Here is a 25,110-nt window from a genome sequence, read left to right on the forward strand (position 1 = left end):
GAGAAGCAGATCAAAATTCAACTCTCTTCTGAAGCTATGTTTCTTCATGAACTCAAAGCAAGGTTAGATTATGTCAGAAGTAGTAATTGTAAATGAAGTGGTATAAACAGGTTTCTATCAGACTTTCATGTTTTTGTAAGATACATGTCCTCACAGAAAACAGGCTGAATGTTTTTAAATGTCTCCATCTAATTTAGCAAAATAGAAAATATACATTTACAATGATATTTTACTTTTCATTACTCTGGTGAAAGTGTGGGGGGGGGAGGGGGGTCTGCCGCTGTTGTGAAATTTAAACTACTCCAGATAAGTAAGTTGAACTTCTTAACTTGCACCATCATGAAAAGAAATGACAGATTATTTCCCCAACGTAACAGTCAGAACACTTTGTCTAAATCAATCCTTAAGGGCATTTCATTCTCAACAATAGTGAGATGCTATAATTTATACAACTGATATCAGTCCTAGTTTCTTTTTTGTACCTGGATCTCCTTTACTTTACAAACATTTGGGTGCTCCGTACCACAAGCTCATCAGTGATCGTGTTCATTTACCTTGAGTGGATGATTGTGTGCTCTCGTTGATTACTGTTAGCTTTCCTTCCATTCTCTAAATTACAGAACTTTGCAAAAGCACTCTTTGTTCTAATTGGAGCCACAGCCATGTACTTGTGCCAACGAGGGACCAATGCCTGAACTTTTGTAAACACAAATCTAGATGAAGCACCTTTCAACACCTCCCTCCTCGCTTTCCGTAAATCGAGTTTCAGAGTATTACTGCCAGGGGAACGTTTCTTCAAATGCAAATTATTCGACATTGTTGAATTCAAGTCACTCATGAAACTTCCCATGCTTTGAACCCAGTCGAGGAACTGAACCATCATTAAAGATGAAAATTAAAAATGATTCTCGGTGACTTCAAGGAGAGAAATAACCAAGCCATGGATTAATATATATATATATATATATATATATATATATATATATATATTATATTGCTTTATTTCAATTGGAAGGACATATACTGAAGTAAACTAGTGTGTGTGTGTGTGTGTGTGTCTGTGTCTGTGTCTGTGTGTGCACGCGCGTATGCACACGTGCCTTCTGAATAGTATTATATGCTTGTGAGTCTATGTATCCATCCATACAGGTTCACATGTGCATGTGTGTATATAAGTGGGGATTACAGGTCAACATGGAGTGTTTTTCCTTGATCACTCTCCAACCTTTCTGAGAGAGAGTCTCTTAACATCTATTGGGCTAGCCTGACTGGACAGTAAGTTTCAGGAATTCACCTGGGTCCACCCCAGCTCCAGGGCTGGGGTTCCTAGCCCATGCAAAACTCTAGCTTTTTATGTGGGTTCTGTGGATTTAACTTGTGTCTTCATGCTTGAATGGCAAGCATTTCGCCAACCAAGTTAGCTATTGCCACATTCTTTCTCTGAGTTTTTTTAACTATGATCACCATCCATGAATCTAAGACAAATGCAGTCAGTTATATAATCAAATTATTATGTTTATTAAAATTACTGGTTATGCTAGTCAAAACTTTTGTGTTCATTACTTTATTTACCCTTGAATTTATAACTTAAGAGCAGTTTTATGTTAAAATTAACAATGGAAAATTTATCAATTTTTAAAGGGATTTCATGAAATTTACAATTTACTTATCTCCTTGGTCAATTAGATCTCATTATAACTTTCACATACTTTTTTATCATTATAAACTTTGGTCCATAAAGTTTATTTTATGACATTGATATCACCAGATAAGCTTTCATTTGATTGTCATGTTATCAATTGCTTCATGTCATATTGTGTATTCTGTGACTTTTAAATGTCCCAATATACTTAGCTTAGAATTTTCCTATTAAATACCCTATTATGACAATACACCCTAACTTGACAACTATTGTATTTTAAATTTTGGACATTCATTTCCTTTATGGTTTTTATATTCACTTATCCATCTTCTCCCTCAGACCTGACAACCTGACACTTTTGTGTTTCTTTCTTTTGTTTTATATTTATGGGTATTCTTCTTTAATACCATAGACTAACCTTTTTAGTGTATGTGATTGACACATTCATGCTAAATTGACTGAGCCCCTATGAACCCATTCCAGGGCTGAATCAGTATGTAGAAAGTTAGTCCTGATAGTAGCACAATTAGCAAAAAGTCTACGCTGGTATTCTTCTTAGGGTACCTGCCCCGTTCAGGAAGGCTGTGCTAGAGTGATCTAACTATACAAGCAAGTCTTATGTACGTCCTGATATCATCACATCAATAGTTGAGTGTCAATATGTAAACTTTGGCAGACTCAACCATTCCACTCCTACCTCCCAACTTTGAAGTCTTTGTAACATACAAAATATATTTTGTATAGTTAGGAACTGTTGTGTCTAAAATTCAATATTGAAACTTACTGGTCAATGTGGTAGATTATGATGTTTGCCTCAGGCTGGAGCTATAGCTACATGATAGAGCATTTGCCCCTCATGTGCAAGGCCCCATGCTTGATATCAGCACTACAAAATAACTAAATATATAGGCCTTTCAAGAAAGAAGTGATTAAGGCTTCTCCTTTGTGAATGAGATCAAAGCCCTTGTTTTTTTTAAAAAAAAAAAAAAGCTTCATTCTTTTACCACATGAGATGACATTCCTCACTCTGGATGATTCCAAACCAAGATGCATCTAAGATGGTGAAAGTAGCTTTCACCAGACAACAGAGCCTGCTGACCAATTTTGCACATCTGAAACTGTGAGAAGATTAACTAATGTTCTCTATCAGTTTCCCAGTTTTGTGTATGTTATTATAGAAACACAGGTAGACTAAGAACATTTCTTCTCTATCCCAATAGTCTCTATAGTCTTTGTTCCTTCCAGAATCAACTAAAAAGTCTGAAGTCTCATCTAAATATCTAAATCAGATGTGGGTCAGGATGGAGTTATGATTCATCTAAAGCAAACACACCTCCAGCTGTGAGCCTGTAAAATTAAACAGGCTATCTGTTGCCAAAACACAACAGTAGGGTAGACACTTGCATGCCACATGAAAGTAGTAACAAGTGCCACGTTACTCTGAAATACAGCGGGGCAGAGAGTATCAAATCTTAAAAATTGAAAATAATCACTATTGATCCATATCCTGCCTTCCAGACGCCTGATCAGTAGTGAGTCTCAGGCTATACCTAGCATCATTCCCATAGTTCACTGGATGTAGCTCACATCCAAACTCTTAGTGATTCTAGCCAGGTACTTGTAGCTAGTCTGGTCTGACCTTGCACATTGCATGTTCCTGTATGCTCGACTATACTGCAATCACAGCATGACCTTAATGCGTGGTTTCAGACAAGTTGCCTCATGGGTATCCTCATGGATGACTTCACCCTTCTGGCAGCCTTCTGCCTAGTTCCTGTCTCAGAGGCTCTAATTGTCACTATCCTTCAAAATCTAAGAGGTAGCCCTGTCTCCTTTGACTATGGATTCTACTTGCTTGTAGAAGTGAAATCATTTAGATTAACCACCTGTGACCGTGATAGTGGCAGCAGCTGGGGTTCATGCCACACGTGGATAAGCTGCTTCCCAGGGGTCGCCAAGAGGGACCACAATGGAATGCAGGAAACCAAAGGTTGGAACCAAGCAGCAAGTGTCAGTGTCACACAGGCATCTATGACTACTCCTTTACAATTAAAATTATTCTGTTACCCTTGTCTTGCACCAAGGTATCATAATGGTAATGACATCCCTAGCGGTCTCTGAAATACCTTTATTGTGGCTGTGATTTGAATGTGACCCATAGGCCCATGTGGTTGAAAACTTGGCCCCAGCTGTTGGCAAAGTCTGGAGAATTCTTAGAACTTCTAAGAAGTTGGCAGAAAAGGGGCATTCATTGGGCTTTTGAAGATTATACCTGTACCTGATTATGATAAAAGCCTGTGGTTTTTGATTTGCCAAAATGTGGTGGTATTTTGTCACCATATTTTCTCTACCACCATGAACTGGATTTCCCCTGTGCCTGTTAGCATAAATTAAGCTTTCTTCCTTTATATACTGACCGACATTTTTTCAATGTGGGTAGAATAAAAAAAATCTCCAAGTCAGGTCATTATTTTGATTTTAAAATCCATTGTATCTGATTTTTATCACTTGTGTTCAATTATGATATGAAATGAATAGGACATGATACAAGAAAGCCAGAACTAAACAGCAAAAGCAATGAATGAGGCAAATCCACTAAACCACAACATACCACCACAAAATCTTAATTGGAATTATGAATTGCCATTGGATATTTTGTAGAAAATTACACCCAAGCTACATCAAACCAAAATCTGAAACCACAAAAGTTAGTTCAGTTGTGTTTTAAGAAATAAAATCAGCATGCAAAAATCAACACTGGTGGAATATATTAAAGAAAATACGATAAAGTGTTAAGATAAATAACCACCTGAAACTCCAAGCCCCTAAGCAATGACAAACATTCATGATCCACTGAATGACCAAAAACCATCCACCTCGCCTCTATGGAATGTGGGCATTGTGTTCTTAAAATTACTTCCTGTTGTCTTGGGGTAATGACATCTTTAGAAGTCCCTGAAAAAACTTGGAATAGTGGTCCAGGCCTATGAGAGCTAGTTGTAGCATTTGTTGTCCAGTCTCTGTGTGCTGATGGAAAAGTGCAGGACTTAACTGAAGTCCTGGCTGGAGCAGTCTGTGAGGCTGAACTATCTTAGCTAGCCACTTTGAAGTTGTTCTAGATGCAGATTTTTTAAGAATACTGCAATAAAGGCCGTTTGAGAGGCTGGGTCACCTGGACTACTTGCCTTCATTAGAGTGGGTCTCTGAGTCTATATCGCTCCCTTGTGCTTTTTCTTGGACTGCTTTACTTCTGTCTGTTTTGTCATATCCCAATGTATCAGCTTTTGTTATATCTTATTTTTTATTTTAATTGTTTTAATTTTAGTTAAATTAATTTTAATTAAATTTCTTTTAATTCTTTTCTTTTTCTTTTTTCTTCTTTTTTTTTTTTTTTTTTTTTTTTTTTTTTTTTTACTTTATCCCTTGGAGCCTTTCTTTTTTATTTCCTAATGAGAGACAGAAAGGGAATGTATTCATGGGAAAGGATGTGGACAGGACTGGGAGGAAGAAAGTGAGGGGAAACTCTAATCAGGATATATCACATTTTACTGAAAGGGAAAAATAAAGCTTAGCAAAAAAGCTATGAGAATCTTTAAGAGAAGCCTCAATACCTTTTCTCCCTCTTTATACCAGGCGCCCAGTCTAGTTCCTAGTATATAGTAGACAATCTTTAAACCCAGTTGAATTGTGAAAGAAAGAAAGGAAAGGAAAGAAAAGAAAAGAAAGGAAAGAAAACAGTGAGTCCTTGGGTACAGACTACCCACATGAGTCATCCTTACTTTTATTTAGGAAAATCCTCTGCTAATTCCTTTCTTATTGCTCTCTTGAAAGTTCTTGTTTTATCTCTTTTTTGTTATATGACACTGAGTATGAAAGAATGAGAAGAAACAAAAGCTCCCCTGTGCTTCTCAGAAGGTGATCACAAAACATGTCTGAACTATATCAGAATGAAAGGAAGTTAAGTTGACAATGTACTTCTGTTTGGAAGCCCAAGTACCGTCAGAGGGGACATGTTGCACAGGTACTGTCACTCAAAATATTTGATCATTGTTTGTAGAAAGAGTAAACAACCAACGGCTATGGAGAAGAACCCTCTTCACAAACCTCACAGGAAGTGGTTCCTTTGACGACAGACTTTTAATCTAAGACAGGATTCTGGTAAATGAAAGTCTCTTCAGAAAATTACTTTGATGAAGTAGGTAATTTAAAACTACAATTTGGTTGTAACACATTGTGGATGTTGATTAATGCTACCTAAATCAAAAAGGTTGTAGTATATTTCAATTCACGTACTTACGGAAGAAAATTTATAATTCAGAGATAAAATACATGCACATCAGTATAACATAAATGAAATTTCACATACATAGCAAAAGGTATTGATTGCAACTGAAGAGATTTAATATAAAACATACCTGTTTAAGTTGGACATGTGATTACACACCTTCAACACAAGCAGTAGCGAGGCAGCGGCAAAGGAAGTGCCAGGCAGATTTCTGGGATTTCCTGGCTGGCCTGGCCTACGTAGCAGGTTCCAAAACAGCTAGAGCTACACAGTGGGAAACAAACAAGTAAGTAAAAATAAAATAAGCAAGTAAGGAAACAAATAAAGTTAAAGTAAAAATGCAGATACCACTACAAAATATATAATACCATTTACAACCCCTCAGAATAAAAAAAAAATGGACAAAAGATGTGGGGTTGGTGGATATGTTTCCCCATTCTGTGGCTGCCATTTTGTCTTGTTGACTGTGCCCTTTGCCTTACAGAAGCTTCTCAGTTTCAGAAGGTCCCATTTATTAATTGTCAATCTCAGTGTCTGTGCTACTGGTGTTATGTTCAGGAAGCAGTCTCCTGTACTTATTAGTTCAAGGGTACCTCCCAATTTCTCTGCTAAGAGGTTCAGTGTGGCTAGGTTTATGTTGAGGTCTTTGATCCATTTGGAATTAAGTTTTGTGCATTATGATAGAAATGGATCTATCTGAAGTCTTCTACATGCCAGTATCCAGTCATGCCAGCACCATTTGTTGAAGATGCTTTCTTTTTTCCATTGTATAAATTAGAGGGCTGATTTAAAAACATACAAAGAACTCAAGAAGCTAGTTGCTAAAACACCAAATAATCCAATAAAAGTGGGACACAGAACTAAATAGAGAATTCTCAATGGAGGAATCTAAAATGGCTAAAAGACACTTAAAGAAACTTCTCAACATCCTTAGCCATCAGGGAAAATGCAAATCAATTCAACTCTGAGATGCCATCTTACTCCTGCCAGAATAGCTAAAATCAAAAACACCAAAGACAGTTTATGCTGGAGAGGATGTGGAGAAAGGGGGACACTCCTTCAATGGTGGTGGGATTGCAACCTCGTACAGCCACTTTGGAAATCAGTATGGTGGTTCCTCAGGAAAATGGGAATTAGTCTACCTCAAGACCCAGTAATTCTACTCTTAGGCATATACCCAAAAGATGCACATTCATACAACAAGGACATCTGTTCAACTATGTTCATAGAAGCATTACTTGTAATAGCAAGAACCTGGAAGCAACCTAGATGCCCCTTGATTGAAGAATGGACAAAAAAAATATGGTACATTTATACAATGGAGAACTACTTAATGGGAAAAAAATCCATGGAATCTTGCAATTCACAGGGAAATGGATGGAACTAGAAGAAACCATCCTGAGTGAGGTAATCCAGTTACAAAAAGACAAACATGGTATGTACTCACTCATATATGGATTTTATACATAGAGCAAAGGATCACCAGCCTACAATTCACACCATCAGAAAAGCAAGGAAATAAGGAGGACCCTACAAGAGACATACCTGGTTCCCTGGAGAAGGGGAAAGGGACAAGATCTCTCTAATAAATTGGGAGCATGGGGGGAAGGGAGATGAAATTAGGAGAAAGAGAAGGCAAAAAGAGGAGGTTAGAAGTGGTCATGATGGAGCAGGAAGATTGAGTCGGGGAAAGAATAGAGGAGAGCAAGAAAAGAGATACAATAATAGAGGGAGCCATTATAGGTTTAAAGAGAAATCTGGCACTAGGGAAATGCTCAGAGATCTATAAGGATGAACCAACTAACAATCTAAGCAATAGTGGAGAGGCTACCTTAAATGCCTTTCCCTGATAATGTGATTGATGACTACCATATATGCCATCCTATAGCCTTCATCCAGTAGCTGATGGAAGCAGAAGCAGACACCCACAGCTAAACATTGAGCTGAACTCCTGGAATTCAGTTGCAGAACGGGAGGAGTGATGAGCAAAAGGGTCAAGACTAGGCTGGAGAAACACAAAGAAACAGCTGACCTGAACAAGGCGGAGCTCATTGACCCCAGTCTGATAGCTTGGAAACCAGCATAGGATCAACCCAGATCCCTGAATGTGGGTATAAGTTAGGAGGACTGGGCAGTCTATGGGGCCTCTGGTAATAGAACAGTATTTATACCTAGTATAGGAGTGGACTTTGGGAGCCCATTCCACATAGAGGGATACTCTCTCAGCATAGACACATGAGGGAGAGCCTAGGCCATGCTCCAAATGATATGACAGACTTTGAAGACTCCCCATGGAAGGCCTTACCCTTCCTGGCTAGCAGAAAGGGGATGGGATAGGGTTTGTTGGGAGTGATAGGGGAGGATGGGAGGGTGAGGAAACTGGGATTAACATGTAAACTTTGTTTCAAATTTAAATAAAAATATAAAAGAAAAATGGACAAAAGAATTTTATTTCTATGAGTAAGGTATATCAATCACAGACCTATGAAAAAAATTTAATTTAACATTAATATTGTTTTCTTTAAAGATTACCATTGTGAAAAGTTCCAGTTCAATCCATGCATCTATCACACTGAATTCTATTTGAACTCAGAAGTATCAGCAAATGTTGGCAGTGTGTTGGAGCAATTATCACAGGCAGCAATGGAAAGTGATAAAGATAATCCTCAGAAATACAATTAACTTTCAATGTGTCACCATAGTGAATTCAATTATTAGGTTATAGATCATGTGTTTTCAGTAAAACCCCTGAAAACTAAATAAAATAATAAAAATTAATAATAAATAAATAAAATGGACATATTTATCATGTTAACAAGGGCTTGGCACCTAAATTTCCATGCAAAATATAATCCTGGGCTGGAAAATGTCTGCGTGGGTAAGAGTGCCCATTTCCAAATATGGCTAGAGTTCAAGCCTCAGAACATACATAGTGAGGGAAAAGCATTCCTAAAAGTTCTTCTCTGACCTCCACAATACCAGCACCATGATGTGCTTAGGCACCCACACACATGTCCACGTGTGCACACTGTACAGATTATATATACTTCTAACTTGAACATTGTAAGACATCTGAAACAATTTTTGTTACTTGACTTTTTTTCAGCAAGAAAAATTGCTGGCCCTGGAGAGATGGCTTAGCCGTTAAGAGTCATTGCTGATGTATGGAGGCTTGTGTCATTGCCTAGCAATGACAGCTGCCTACATCATCCTGTAACTAAATGTTAAAGCATTAAATCTTTAAACCTTAAAACACTGGAAGGAAAAAACCAACCAACCAACCAAAAAAAAAAAAAAAAAACCAACTCCAGAAAGATGTTTTCTTATGGTCACATATATGCTGTGGCACACACACACACACACACACACACACACACACACACGCACGCACGCACGCACGCACGCACGCACGCACACATGCACACATGCACACAAACACCCAATAAATAAGTAAAGAATCAAACAAATAAACAAATATTAGAAAGTTAACACTGAGAAGTTCTTCAACAGCAAGGCTTCGGTAGACAGCATAATCCATTGGGGGCATTTATAGTAAGGTTTGCTCATTATAATCTTGAAGCCATGCTCCAAACCCCAACACTAATCTCTTTCACTTTTCCTGCACCACAGCATCCTAAGATCACATGATTAAATCTAGCAAACATGAGACCTTGCTTCTGTGAGAGAAACGTTGACAGATGCCTTCCTTGTAGTGATGTGAAATTTCTCATTAGCTCCACAGCTAATAATACCATTGTGTGGAAACAGGTTTCTTTTTCAAAGGATGGCTTTGAAAGTGCCATGTATTACTTTTTAATGTGTCTTGGTCTTTCGGTGTTCTCCTGGCAATGACTGTAATATAAAAATATAGATTTTACAAACAAAAGCAGAAGCTTAGGTTCATTTTTTTTTTTTTTTTGCTTTTTATTAGTTCTGTCAAATACTTGATATGTGCTATAGGAATAAAAAATCTATGCATTTTTCTTGTAAAACCTATTAGCTCAGTCCATCTACTCAGAAGCTTTTATTACTCCATGGGTATATTTCCTCATAGCATGAAAGGTGAATGTAATATATCATCATAATGGAAGATCATATTTTTTTAAATCATCGAAAGTAATTTAGTGAGGCTGAGAGGTGGGAGAATGCAGAGTCAGATATTGAAGAATTTTATTCCATAACCTCTTGGTCCTTGGAAACTCTAGCTTTCCCTTTTTAAAATTATTTCTGTCTGATTAGGGTTTCACTCACTTACCCATTCATTTGGGTATATTTTTACCAAGCACTAACTAAACATGTTCTGTGTACTAATGTTCCTGCGTATAGTCAAAGACAGGGGAGACAAGCAATTAATTTGAAACAGTTCAATTGATGATTTGTAAAACAAACTATGAGAAGCATCTGAAGCAACTCAGTAGAACCACGGAATTGCCTTGGGAGTAGAAGAAGAAATTGTTTTCTAACAAAGCAACTACAAAGGATTCTCTTTGCCTATCACCAACTATCATCATCATCCAGTGACACTTAAGCATCGGATAGTACAGGCAATCAAAGGGATATCAGGGAGTTTTTAAAAATAGTGTTTGGGGCTGAGAAGGTGACATTTGTCATCCAAACATGAATACTGATCTTCAGATCCTGAATCCCAAGTACATAATGGGTGAGCAATGTGGCCTGCCTATAATACCAGTGCCAAGAATGTGAAGACAGGATCCTTGGAGCAGACTAGTCAATCAGAACCCAGCAAGCTCTGGGTTCAACTGAGACATCTGTGAAGAGTGATTGAGAAATACTCCTAATATCTATCTACATTAGTCTCTTGGAAATGCACACACATATGCATACTCACCCACACACATGTATGCCTCCCACACACAAGCATACAAACACATATGCACATGGTACACATTCATTTGAGAAAAAAATAGTGTGCTAGAAGCTTGAACAGTATTATTAGGAAATAGCCTTAGTAGCCACACACACACACATACACACACACACACACTCACACACACACACACACACATACACACATATATATATATATTCTTATTTTACATATCGATCTTAGTTCCCTCTCCCTCCCATGCCTCCAAACCCCTTCTCATCCCATCCTGCCCCCTGACTCCACAGAAGGTATCATAAAAATCTGTCAAGTCTTTTGGAGTAGGGACTAGTCTTGACTCTACGCTAAGAGGGTATCCCTCCATGGGGGATGTGCTCCCAAAGTCCTTTTGTGCACCAGGGATACATCCTGGTTCCACTGTCAGAGGTCCCTTAGACTGCCCAGGCCTTCTAACTGAGACCCATGTTCAGGGGATCTGAGTCAGTCCTTGTTCAGGTCAGCTGTATCTGTGGGTTTCTCCAGCCTGGTCTTGACCCCTTTTCTTATTACTCCTCTCACTCTGAAACTGGCTTCCAGGAGTTTATGAAAAAAAAAAAAAAAAAACAAGTTTAAAATTACCATCATAAAGTAAATCCAACACACAGGCTTTTCTACATCACAAACTTTGTTTTGTTTTTTCAACGTGCTACAGACTTGTAGTTATTTTTTAAGTACCACACTTACATTTAAGAAATTTTTAATGAATTTTAATTACCATGATAAATTTTGAAGACAATGGAAATTAATGATTCTTGCTAACAGGATCTTCATGAGTTACTACCAGCCAGTGAATTCTCCCAGGATGATTTAAAGAAAAATCATACCTATTTGTCTGTGCAGATGGTGGTATCTGAACTTCAGATTAATTTTTCTTCTGTTTCTTAATTGTTTTACCTACTAAGTATTTCTCCTAAAACTGAATGGTATGGAAATAGGAATCTTAAGCTTTGGTGTCTCTATACATTCCTGAACTAATAGACTCTAATTTGGCCAACTGACATATTTTCAAGCCATTATTCACATTATGTACTTATGAAGATAGATAAAAATACCAGCTTATTAAATAGTAACTCGTTAATTTGTATATTTTCATGGAAAGCAAAGCAAATATACTCATAATCATATAGTCCTACATGGAGAGACAATGAATACAGTTAATGTCTTCTGATTCGTCTTTTCATACCACTATTTAAGTTAGCGTTAGATGTCATGGGAGCAAACTTTATTCCTGTAACTTATGTGACTGTGCCTGGAACCTTTCTCCTCAAAAGGATTTTATCTTTCTATTGTCATTCCTCCTGTACAAATAAAGGATTGAATACCCAGAAATTTTTAAAAAGTAGGAAGGGACAGGACCACTCACATTGGATTCTGCAAGAAAGCAGATCATGGAGAAGCTGGAGGAAATCCTTCAGATGCCAAGTAATTCTACACCCAAGGGAGATAATGACTTCATCCTCCCTAAACTGCACAGAGTAGATATAAACTTTTAAAACTGATTCTACAAATGACCCCACAGGAAGACTGGCTCTGGTAGTAATTTTTTAGCTAATTTGCATGCTTCATTTTTATACCACACTTCATCTAAATTCTGCTTTGTTAAAAGTGAACGTTGGTTTCAATTTAGCTTTGGAACGCTGCAGATGGAATAATGCTGGCCAAACAGGAGATAGAGGCATAGTGGATGTTGATGAAGAGGCCATCTGTTGCTCATCAGAAACTCAAGTAAGGTCCCAGGATATGTTGAAGACAGTGGAATAAAGTTAGTCAGCATTAGGAGAAGGCTGTGATCAGAGGACAATTTATGTGAGGTGTACCTCAGTTTAAAGATGTTTATGACAGCCCACATGATTCTAAAATGAATTTTAACTGCTTCATATTAAAGAGGCCTCGACACCCGGTTATTGATTCTTTTCTTTGTATTATTTACTTGGATAAGTCTTTGTGTAACTCAGTTGTAGAAGCTGTCAAAGTGCAGTTCATGAAGTAGTGCCTTTTATAATTATGCAAAGGAATGTTTGCATTGATCTGTTCTATAACCCTGTCAAGTAGCAACACTTGTTTTCTAGCTCCATGCAATGCCCATTTATACTCCTTTGTTAATTTAATGTGCTGTATGGCTTATTTTTTTTTCTTCATGAGAAACAACTCAGTTGTGTTAGTTTGATTGCCCACTCAACTATTGACAGTCTGGCCTTCATAGCCACACAGAGTTGTTAGCAATATGAATCGCTTGAAAAGAACTCACACAGTGCTTGGAGCCTTCTGAGTACTGGGAACTATGTGCCTGGGAGCCTGCCCTGGCAGATGGGCCCATCCAGAGTCTGCCAGTGACCTGGTCCCACCTCTAACCACAGAAGAAGGAGGTAAGCTTGGGCTTGTTTCTGGCTTGCCTTCTGGGACCCTGCTCAGCAGAGCATCCAAAGGACTGGGTACAGCATGAAGGGGGAACCTGTCCTGGCAGAGCAGGCCAACCAGAGTCTTCCAGTGTCCTGGTCCCACCTCCACCCCCAGGAGGAATCCTGCCACCGCCCACTGGAAGAAGAGAGGCATCTGAGTATTGGACCTGCTTGCACCCACCAAAAGAGAACCTTGGTCTAGTGCCTACCAGGAGAAGGAGAACCCTACCAGTACACACAGCAAGAAGGAATGCATAGACAACAGTGTAAGAACACAGTCAAAACCAGAAAGATCAATATGATGCCATCATATTGGGGCACATATAGGGACTCCACACCAGCAATACCTGAACATCACAACACAGATGAAGCAGAATGGAATGATGCTAAAAACAACTTTATGATGATGATAGAGACCCTCAAAGAGGTAATGAGAAAAACCTTTAAGGAAATGGAAGAAAAAAACAAACAATAAAAAAATAGAGGAAAAGACAACCAAAAATTGTAAGAAACAATTCAAACAGTGCAAGGCTTGAAAGCTGAAATAGAAACAAAACAGAACAGAACAGTCTGAGGGAATGCGGGAAATAGAAACACTAGGCGAATGATCAGGAACTACAGATGCAAGCATAACCAACAGAACACAAGAGACGGAAGAGACAATCTCAAATGTTGAAGATACATTGGGAGAAATAGATTCATAGACCAAAGAAAATCCTAAGTCCAACAAATCCCTGACACAAAATATCCAGGAAATATGGGACACCATGAAAAGGCCAAACCTAACAATAATAAGTATAGAAAAAGATGAAGAAACCCAACTCAAAAGTTCAGAATATTTTTCAACAAAATCATAGAAGAAAACTTTCCCAACCTAAAGAAAAAACATGCCAATTAAAGTACAAGAAGCTTACAGAACACCAAATAGAGTGAGCCACAAAAAAGTCCCCTCACCACATAATAATCAAAATGCCAAACATACAGTATAAAGAAAGGATATTGAGAGCAGCAAAGGAAAAAGGCCAAGTAACATATAAAGACTAACCTATCAGAATTACACCTGACTTCTCCATGGAAATTCTGAAGGCCAGAAGGTCCCGGAGAGATATTCTACCAAGACTAAGAGATCACAGATGCCAGCCCAGACTAATATACCCAGCAGAGTTTTCAATCACTATAGATGGAGAAACCAAGATATTCCATGGCAAAACCAGATTTAAAAAATATATATCCACTAATCCAGCCATACAGAAAGTTCTGGAAGGAAAACTCCAACCCAAGGAAGTTAAATACAACCACAAAAACATAGACAATAGATAATCCCATTTTACCAACAGCCAAAAGAAAAAATGGGGAAAATTTACACACAATATCACGTCCTACAAAAAATTTGAAACAAACAAGAATTAACAATCAATGGTCATTAATATCCCTCAATATTAATGGTCTTAACCTGCCCCTAAAAAGACACAGGCTAACAGAATGGATACAAAGACAGAATCTATCCTTCTGCTGCATACAAGAAACACACCTCAACCTCAAAGACAGACCTTACCTAAGAGTTTAGGGTTGGGAAAAGATTTTTCAATAAAATGTACCCAAGAAACAAGTAGGTAGAGCAATCCTAATATCTAACAAATTAGACTTTAAACTAATCTCAATCAAGAGATGATGAAGGTACTTCCCTATTGGTCACAGGAGAAATTGATCAAGAGGAACATCTATGCCCCAAATACAAATATAAATGAAATGTTACTAAAATTCAAATTGCACGTAAAACCTCACACACTTATAGTATGAGATTTCAACACCCCACGCTCAACACTATACAGGTCCACCAGACAGAAACTTAATGAAGAAATAAAGGAACTAACAGAAGTTATGACCCAATTGGTTTTATCAGATATTTATAGAACATTCCATCCAAACAAAAAAAGAATATACCTTCTTCTCAGTACAACATGGAACGTTCTCTAAAATCGACCATATACTTGGCAATATAGCAAACCTTAGGTACAAAAAAATTGGAATAACCCACTGTATCTTATCAGACCACCATGCTTTAAAGTTAGAATTCAACAACAACACAAACTCCTGGAATCCAGTACCAGAGAGGGAGGAGTGATGAGCAAAGGAGTCAAGACCAGGCTGGAGAAACCCATAGAAACAGCTGACCTGAACAAGGAGGAGCTCATGGACTCCAGTCTGATAGATGAGAAACCAGCATAGGATCCACATTCCCTGAATGTGGTGTTAGTTAAGAGGCCTGGGCAGTCTATGGGGTCTCTGGTAGTTGATCAGAATTTATCCCTAATATACGAATGCACTTTGGGAGCCCATTCCACATAGAGGGATATTCCCTCAGCCTAGACACATGGGGAAGGGACTGGGTCCTACTCCAAATGATATGACAGATTTTGAAGATTCCCCATGGAAGGCCTCACCCTCCTCCCTGGGAGAAGAAAGGGGATGGTATGGGGGTTAGTGGTGGTGGTGAGGTGATGGGGGAGGAAGAGAGGGTATGGGAACTGAGATTTACATGTAAAACAAGCTCGTTTCAAATTTAAATTAAAAAAAAATATCAAAGGAAAAAAAGAAAAAGAAAAGAAAACTCACCCAGCCAACACACAGTCCATTGAATAATGAGCCCCCAACTGAACAGCTATTGGCAGTTTATGGCTCCTGGGAAAGGCCCAGTCAATTTTCTTCAAGGGTATTGTTCCTACATAGGAGGAACAGTTGATATGTGTCTTAACCTGTTGCTCTTCATCTTCTATACTAAGTCAAGGTCTCTCAATGAGCCTGCACCTTGTTTGAGCTAGTCTGGCTAATTTGTTAAAAATCATCCCTGTCCTTCTCCTGAGTGCTAAGATTACTATCAGCCTGGTTTTTACAGAGTTATGGAAACTCAAATTCTAGCCCCCAACTTTATTCCTAGTGCAACCCCCAAGTCAAAAGTACCCCATTTTTTAAATAACAGTTAATGTGTTCAACTTAAATATAAGGATGAAGGTAAAATGAATTATTTTGCAAAAAGACAATATATATATATATATATATGCATATATATATATGTATATATATATGGAGCAAAAGTAGAGAAGCTATGACTATCTCTGGTCAACATGTAAATATGCAACATAGACATATGCAAATAATTAATAGTGAAAACTATTAATGATTGTGTATTTACTTAATCCTTATTGAGTTGCCTATACTTTGGGACACTTACACACATGTGTAAGTACACACATGTTGGTTGTTTAAGACAAATGTCTCATATGCATCCCTGGTTGAACTAGAATTCACTATGTGTCCTGGTCTACTCTCAGATTAACTGCCTTTGTCACTTGAGTGTTTGGGTGCCACAATGTCTCATCTTGGACTCATGATGACTTTTGCCCCCATGAAAATGTAAAAACACATCTGCTATCCATTAAAATTCTTCTCAAGAACAGAATGACAGTTTTCTTAGCAGAAGAGAGACAACCCAACGTGGGAATTTAAATTTAAATTGCGACTAGGATAACATCCTAGAATTTGGGTGGTTCAGATGTCTTCCACATTTTATATCTTTATCCTAAACATAAACATGTATACACATGCATATACATACACTTCTCAGTGTAGTATTTTTATTTTAATATATAATATTAATATGTTATATAATATATATAATATAATATATAATATAAACAGGGTAAGTTCAAGGTATCGACCGTTTTGGGCACAATCTTCTCTAGTTTACATTTTTAACACATGTGGAAATTTATCACGATCTAGAAGTTACATAAATTACAAAAAATAATAAATCCTTTATCAATTTATGCAATAGTCATATCAATGTTAACTATACAAAAGAGATGAATAAAGTCATTCAAGCTTTCATCTTGACTTATACAGATCCAGTTTGTATCATCATCTTATGTTTCCTGAAAGTAATCCCATTAGGAATTTGAATCACTATGGACGGTTTGGGTGAAGAATTTACAATGAAATTGAACATTAGAAACAGTGTGTGTGTGTGTGTGTGTGTGTGTGTGTGTGTGTGTGTATGTGTATACATACCTATATTATTTTCATAAAATAAATTAGATCTCGTGTGTATAAATGATTAAACTGAAAGCTGCTCATTGTTTTAACATGGATTAGAGAATATTGTAATCATCACAGCCATTGGCAATTGTCACACACGATTCTGTAGGCTCTTAATCTAAATGTCACTTTAAGGAGACGAAGATCCTCCTGTCTCAGAGCAATCCTCTTCCCAAATATTCCTGAGAATCCTTCATGATAATTAAATGAATGAAGTGAAGATTCATTAAATTTTTACCACTGTGGGGCCCGCAGGTGACAGCATTTATCTTTTTGGAATTGTTGCATGGGATATAGGGCACTTGGAATGACATAAGTAAACAGAGCTGCCCCTGGCCACATTGCAACACTGGGTACCAGAACACTGTTCCCATAACCTTTTTTGTCTTCCCTGCTTGTCAGTGAGTTGCCCAGCATCTACCGTATTCCTTAGAGATTTGCCCTCCACGCCTTCATTTCCTTTGGCTACACTAGGAAGAAGAAGCCTTCTTTTATGCTGCCTGAGATTTTGTAAACAAAATGTCTCAGCTTTAGATTAGCATTCATTCCTTGAAAGAATCTGGAGGCCATGTGACACATTCTTAATTTGTTCTTTGCAATCAAAACGACCTGCGGTTTTGTTTCTGCATTATTCTACAGCCATCTGCTCCCTTTATCTATTTCTTCTCACCTTAGAATCCTAACTAGTCAATACAGTGATAAAAAGTGAAGAATGGTTTTCTTCTTACTATGCAGAGGCTAGAGGTTTACAACTTCACTGAACGAAAGGAGGGCACAAGCCTCTTTACTTCCGCAACTATGCATCATTTAATACTTCTGTGCCAAATTGTGAGCAATCTTGATAAACATCTTGGCATGTATATAATGCTGAATTATTGAAATGTGATTTCTTCTCTAAGTGAGTAAGTACTTCACCCACAAGAAAATTTCACTATTTTTTTCAATTGAGAAATATTAAGCACCCTTTTTATGCAAAACACACTACATCTTAACAAGAGGCTGGAAAGAAGATCAGGTCACATGGCCCCCAAGAATTGCTTCACAGTGATAAGGACCGGGCCATCTGGCCATCCTCCACCCAGGCTGCTGAAGGGATCCACCCATCCTCCACCCATTTCTAAGTGTCTTCCCTTCTGTTAGGATTATCTCTCATACTATGCATATTTCCACAGGCGAGGAAGTGTGAATTAAGGGATCTGGATGGGCCCCAGAACCTATTTTCTTTCCAGTCCTAACATAGCACAATGCATATAGTACATTCAAGTTACCTACTTAGAAAATGAAACATAGTTAATTAAATATGACTTTACCAAGATGATGAATACAGCTCAAGAGCCATCCCAGTAATCTCAGAGTCAGGAAATCCAAGAACTAGTCTTGAAAATTATGAGGCCCTCTATATTTGAGTTTGCTACAAGAAAATCATTCTCCTTAGAGAAAGCATATTAAATCCATGTAAGGCATAGAAAATGTAATTATTTTATCACATATAGAGGCATTTAAGTCTTACTGCCCTACCAATAAAATAGATTGTTTCATATGAAACATGTAGTCAGCTGGGGCACCTTTATAGATGACAGAAGTTAGTTCCTCAATGCCTCTGAAATAAGATTTTATTCTAAATTTGTGATTTCTCAGTTTATAAAAGATAATAATGCTTTCATATCATACCTTATCTTGCATCTACTGAGAAGGTTACTACTGAAGTGTTCAAATAAAACCCTAGAACTTTTTTTTGCTGAAAAAGGATTTTTACCATGTACATACACACACACACACACACACACACACACACACACACACACACACACCAGAGGATTCACTTAAAAGAGATTAAGAGATAGTTTATTCTGTAGCCAAATCTGAGTAACCATGACCCTGGAATCCAAAAGTAAGTTTCCTAATTAAATTGGATCCATTAGATGCCTAATTAAATCCCATGCTAGAACATAAAAGTAGCTTTATGGGTTTTATATGAAAGGAACGAAGAAAATTACACATTAAGAAATTTAAAAGAATACATTTTGTGGAAAAACCAAGCGGGCAGCTACAGCGGGCAGAGGAATCTCAAGTGTAGTCTGACGCTACCTGGTGGCATCAACAGCCCTTCCACTGATGGAGGACAGGGTTTTGTTAATGCATTCCAAAGATATTTATCTGTCTATCAGGATGGTAGGGTGATACAGAGGTAGATAAAGCATGACTGTGTGGGAGGCTAATATTGGCCCCAAAGAAACAAAAACCACGTTATCTTCAGCAACGTGGTTAACTGTACGTAGCCATTGACATCTGTATCGTTTGGTCAGCTTATTCACACAGCTTCCTTCCAGACCTTGGTTACACTCCTAAATGTGAAATACAGACTGCACTTTGTCTCATCAGTTTGTATTAGTTTTTAATGTATTCATTTATTTGGTTTGCCAAACGTGTAAGGCACAGATAGAGTTGTTACAGATAAGCAACAGATCTCCGTATTAGCAGATTGTGAGAATGACTGAAACTCTGCACTGATCCCTATGGTGGGAAGGAGAGAGGTGTATCATTTCTCCCTGGGTGATTTTCACAGAAGAACCCAGGTAAAGCTAGACTGAACACCCAGCTAGCTGACTTCTCAAAACCACCGGGTCAGCTGGACTCCAAGCTCTCAGTGTGGTCCAAGCTCAGCTGCATCACCAAGGACTGCATCATGAGATACTCTTCCTCTTTGCTGTCCTTGACAGTTTCTTAACTTTTAAACTCCTCAGTACCATTACCGCATTCTTGCAGGAGTTGAAACAGCACCTACCCATCGGTGACCTCCGCTTGCCTGAGAACTTTTCTGCAACCTCCCTAAACTCCAGACTCGTGCAAGCTTCTGCCATCTCAGATTCCTACTTGAATGACTAAGGGGCATCTCTCAGCAAGACTCTTCCAGAAATGACTGCTTATCACCTCACACAACTGCCTCCCTCTCACAGTCATTCAAAATGTTTTAAAAGTTTTTTTTTTATTCAGATACAAATACTTTCTCAGTTCTCACTGCAGCCTTCTGTGAATATACCTTACCAGCATTAATTACCTTATATGTAGCTGTTTAATTCTTCCTCCCATTGAGATCTTTTTGAAGGGATAAACCCATAACTTATATTTCTAGAAAAGAGTTTTGCTTGACATTGTGTGAAATAAGGGTATTTGATTGGGGGGGTGTTGGGGGGAATATCACAATTTGTAACAACTGTGTTTTGGAATATGGTGACTGGCTAAGAAGAGAGGATCCATGTTGACAGAGAAGCCTAACATCTTACAGAATCCTGATGCACCGTTCTTACATATATATCTTTAAGTATATTGTTCAGAAACCTAAGTATGTGAGCCTTTCTATAAATGATACTAAGTTTATAATCATTTCTCTGTGAAAACAGCTTCTACACATGTAACATCTTTCACTTTGATGGAGAGCTGAGCATGGAGCTTAAGAAAGGTCTTGACAGTGCTTTGATAAATAAATTAAGTGAGATAGGTTGATTCCCAATTTTTGGAGGAATTGCCATGCTGATCTCCAACCTGGCTGTACAGGTTTGCACTCCCACCAGCAGTGGAGGAGTGTTCCCTTTATTCCACATCCTCTCCAGCATAGGCTGGCATTAGTGTTTTTGATTTTAGCCATTCTGACAGGTGTGACAGGGTATCCTAATTTAATTTGCGTTTCCCTGATGACTAAGGATGTTGAGCACTTCCTTAAATGTCTTTTGTCCATTTGAGATTTTTCTGTTGAGAATTCTCTGTTTATATCTCTACTCTAGATGGGCAGTTAGGCCCTCTACATGTGAGTGACTGTTTTGTAGCTTCTTCTATTTATGGGACCCCTGGCAGTGATTCCAGGATCTATTCCTAGTGCATGAAGCCCATTCCTATGGTGGAATGCCTTGCTAAGCCTCGATGCAGGGGAGAAAAGCTTGTTCCTGCCTCAACTGAATGTGCCAGGCTTTATTGACTCCCCATGAGAGGTCTTACCCTTTCTGAGGAGCGGATGGGGGGGATGGTTGGGAGGAGGTGGTAAAAAGCAGGAAGAGGAAAGGGAGGTGGAACTGTGGTAAATAATTTAAGCGTTTTACTTAAAATCAGGTGTTTCAAAATTAAATTCTTATCAAATATGTATTATCACATTGTTAAAGTTTGTATTTTCTTGGGAAATTTTGGAGATGCTTTCTGACCATCAGAAATTATAGACAACAACATTTTGAAGGGACTCACTCTAGGGTAGATAAATGATTAATGGCCGGATGTCTCATAAGCCTACCCATTGAAGTTCTGTCCAGCCCTGATACAGGCACAATATAACTATATTCCTAGTGCTAAGACAGAGTGGACCTTGGTGCAATTTCCTAAGATTTTGTCAGCATCTGATTCAAACAAATGGGGATCAATAACTGCTCCTGGGATGCATCAGTCTCTGATTCACTCAGCGGAACCCAGCTAAACAGAATTTTCACAGACTTTTCAGGAAGGACTACACTTGAAAAATCTGGAAGCATGTGGGAGTTCCTGCAGGTCAGGCCAGGCCAGGGAGAGCATATTTACTATAGGTGTGTACAAGGTTTTAATTCAGACCTAATATAAATGTGTTAGAGCTGGTCATCTAAAACACCAGAAAGTTCTTTTGTCCTCGCTAAAATTTACTCCCAGAATAACACATTCAGAAACGTGTCCCCTTGTAGGAGGCTCCTGAATCATGAGGGTTCCTATCTCACAGATGGGATTCTGTGCCTTTATGGAAAAGTTTGGTGTGGGGGCTCAGAAGATAGCTCAGAGGTGAAGAGCCCTGGGCACTGCTCTACAGGAGAACATTTTAGTTCCCAGCATCCACATGACAGATCACAAGAGTTTGTACCTCAGATCCAGAGGACCTGACTTTCTCCTCCATGGGCACCAGACACACATGCGGTGCAGACACAGATGCACCAACCACACATGCAGTGCAGACAAACATGCACCAGGCACACATGTGGTGCAGACAAACACGCACCAGGCACACATGCGGTGCAGACATACATGTGAAGCTTGTATACATCTTGACCACCTCAGTCCCCAGACTTCATGCTCACAGCTCCTATAACTACTTACTCTCTTTGTGGCCTCTCTCCCCATGATTCAAGCTGCTGTCCTGCTGTGTTTCCGTGTGTCCCTTTGTCCTTCCCCTTTTGTTTCCGACTTTTCTCTGATTTGATAGTCTGGATCAATCATTGAGCTTTGCTGATCTACATAGAAATCCCTTTCTCTTTCCCATCCCTGAATCTGCATAACTAATGTTCGACTTCAGACACTTTCTCTACCAATATTTTTTTTTGTCTAGAAAGAAAAAAAAGACCCCTCAAGATATCATCTAACTAGGATTTTGTCTTTCACAATACCCATCTGACTCCACCCAACAGAGTGAAATATAACTGCCCATTTACATAGGAAGAACCCAACTTGTATTTCCTTTGTACATTCTTACCATTATCAAATGTGCCACAAGGGGTCCACAACCCTGAACCTGTTTACCAGCAACTTTATACTCACTTCCTATACCTTGACTGTTGCTCATTATTTGAATACTTGACATACTGATACAGAAATAACATTAGTAAAATTAAGAATAGTCACAATAGATTACATCGGCTTAGAGAAATTACAAATTCTGACAAACTATGTTTTGGAGGGCAAGGGACATTGGGAAAGCACCAGGTTTTCCAAGCTGACCTTGTGGCTCTTCTTCCTTAGCTTCTTAAGTACTGGAATTATAAATGTGCGCCACACACCCCGGGTTGTTCAGCTTTGGTGAATGCAGTAGCATTCCTTTTGTTGTTGTTGTTTTGTTTTGCATTTTATTTGTTTTTTGGGACAGAGTTTTTCTGTTGCTTTTGGAGCCTGTCCTAGAACTCACTCTGTAGACCAGGCTGGCCTCGAACTCACAGAGATCCACCTGCCTCTACCTCCCCAGTGCTGGGATAAAAGGCGTGCGCCGCTACCTCCCAGGTTATAAAGCAAAATTTTGCATCCCTTAGTTAATAGTGCTGATGTCAGAAATCCTCCTCAACCATACTGGTCATAGAACCAATGGAAAACAAAACCTGATGTTCTCCTCCCACTGGGAGGCTGAGTTGGGGGAAGGACAGAGAGAGAGAACAAGGAAAGATACACCTTGATAAAGGGAAGCACTGTGTTGTTAACCAGAAACTTGGTACTAGGGAAATTCCAAGGAATGCACAAGGATGACCCTAGCTAAGAATCTAAGCAATAGAGGGTCAAGTGCCTAATTGCCCCTCCCCTATAATCAGATAGATGACTACCCTAATTGCCACCATACAGACTTCATCGAGTAACAGATAGAAGCAGATGCACAGATCCACAGCCAAGCACTGGGCCGAGCTCCCAGGAGCTCGGCCCAGTAGAGAGGTTGGAGTGATAATATGAGCAAGGAAGTCAGGAGCATGTTGAGGAAACCCACAGGACAGCTGACCCAAGCAAGCTGGAGCTCATTGACTCTGGACTGATACATAGTGAATCTGAATGGGACCAAACTGGGTCCCCTGAATGTGGATGACAGTTGGTGGCTTGGACAGTTTGTGGAGCCACTAGCAATAAAACCATAGTGCACGAACTGAGTTTTTTGAGCTCAGTCTTTATGGAGTGATACCTTGCTCAGCCGGGATGCTGAGTGTATCAGGCTTTGATGACTCCCCATGGGAGGCCTCACCCTCTCTGAGGGGTGGATGGAGGGCAGGAGGGGGAGAGGATAGGGAGAATGGGAGAAAGGGAGGGTGGGAATAAACCTGTCTAAAATTATGAGTTATAGACCTTCATGAATGCATTCAACTACTGGAATTACCAAGTTGGTTACCAGTTTATCAATAAATGCTTAAGTGATAATAGCTTTGTGTTCCTTGAAATTGGTCCAACATTTGATTTTATTGTACCTGATAAGTGGTTTTGAGGGTAAGGAGTAGTTTCTTTAAAAATCTTTGAGACTTGTCACTACCAAAAATAACCTGAGCATTCTATAAATAACCTGAGTTTGGGGGAAATCAAGTTGGTTTACATTGGTGTGAAACACCTTACTTCTGTGATTGATTGATATATATATATATATATATCAACAAATGCCATACTGGCTTATTGCTTGTAGTCCATTATCAATCTATCATCACATTTCTTTCTCTTTTTTTTGTGGGTGGGGGGAAAGAGGAGGAATATTTCCACAGGAATATTTTAAAAGCTTCTAATTTATGAAGAGACTCTGAATACTCTAAAATATGTTGTGATTTTTAAATGCCAGGCTCATTTAAAAAAATAAATAAATAACAAATTCTGCATGAATTGCGTCTGTGGCCTGCGATGAGTCACTGGTAACCTGTCTTTAATCAAAACTTTCATCTGAAAAATGACTAAATACTCATACGCTATTGTAAGGAGTATTAGAGGGATACTGTGCATAGTTTCCTCTGAGGACGGCAACTTAAAAGGCTATGGAGCAATAGAATAGGACTGACAGTGTCACCCAGATAGTGAATACAGAAAACCCCATTGCTGCCTTGCCTTCCAGCCATTATTCTGTAGCAACACTCACTTTCCATGTACATCCCTTATTCATGCTTAATCCTCAAAACATGCTAGCATGCCCTCCATTGCCATGCATTCAACTCCCAAATGTTATATATATATAAATACGTGTTAACTTAAAAAAAAATAAAATAAACATCGTTCTCTCCAGATTTACCCAAGTTCTCTCTTGTATCAGTTGACTTTTCTGTTGAGTAGTGCTCTGTGTAGATATTTTACAGTT

At 38.6% G+C, this 25,110-nt stretch overlaps 1 pseudogene; it reads right to left on the minus strand.

Moving 5' to 3' along the window:
- Nucleotides 1-817, minus strand: part of LOC127213583 (methionine adenosyltransferase 2 subunit beta-like) — a 143,543-nt pseudogene extending 142,726 nt beyond the window's left edge.
- Between the last annotated feature and the right edge of the window lie 24,293 nt (nucleotides 818-25,110).

This window comes from Phodopus roborovskii, unplaced genomic scaffold (assembly GCF_943737965.1).
Source record: "Phodopus roborovskii unplaced genomic scaffold, PHOROB, whole genome shotgun sequence".
Classification (NCBI taxonomy): domain Eukaryota; kingdom Metazoa; phylum Chordata; class Mammalia; order Rodentia; family Cricetidae; genus Phodopus; species Phodopus roborovskii.